Source organism: Seriola lalandi, unplaced genomic scaffold, assembly GCF_002814215.2.
Source record: "Seriola lalandi dorsalis isolate HSWRI2012SDOR001 ecotype SW California unplaced genomic scaffold, Sedor1 jcf7180002054339, whole genome shotgun sequence".
Taxonomy (NCBI): Eukaryota; Metazoa; Chordata; class Actinopteri; order Carangiformes; family Carangidae; genus Seriola; species Seriola lalandi.
Window position 1 is genome coordinate 54609 of NW_019524892.1, and position 578 is coordinate 55186.

Below are 578 nucleotides of genomic sequence, written 5' to 3' on the forward strand. Positions count from 1 at the left end.
ACAAGCTACATTTTTAATTACAGATAATTACTGTCATTTTACATAGATTTTTATGTAATTTAAGAAAGCAGAAAAATTACTGTATAAATAATACAGTAATTTTTCTTTACAAAAAGGGTAAATAAATGTAATTGATTATTATTGGCATAATGATTAAAATAGAAGTTTGGCTGTTAATTCTCAGATCATTTCTGTCATTTTACAGACTTTTGTACAAAGGAAACAGGAAAGATGAAAGGAGAGAAGGAAGGAAAGGAAGGAAAGGATGGTTCATGTTGAAGCTTTCTTTACTGCTCTGCCTCGTATATCTCGTTCTGTCTTTCTGCCTTTCAGTCTGTACCGAGACTGTGTGTGTGTGTGCGTGTGTGTGTGTGTGTGTGTGCATGTGCACGTGTGTGTGTATGAGAGAGAAAGTGAGAGTCAGGAGCAGAATATAAAGCAGGGGAAGCAGAGACATCAGGGATAGACAGTCGTTCCCAACACACAGACTGGAGGAGAGGAAGAAGGGATGGCAGCTCTTCGGCAGCTCTGCCGGTATAATCTACAGGAATGTGTAAAAACTTCATCGTAATTATCTT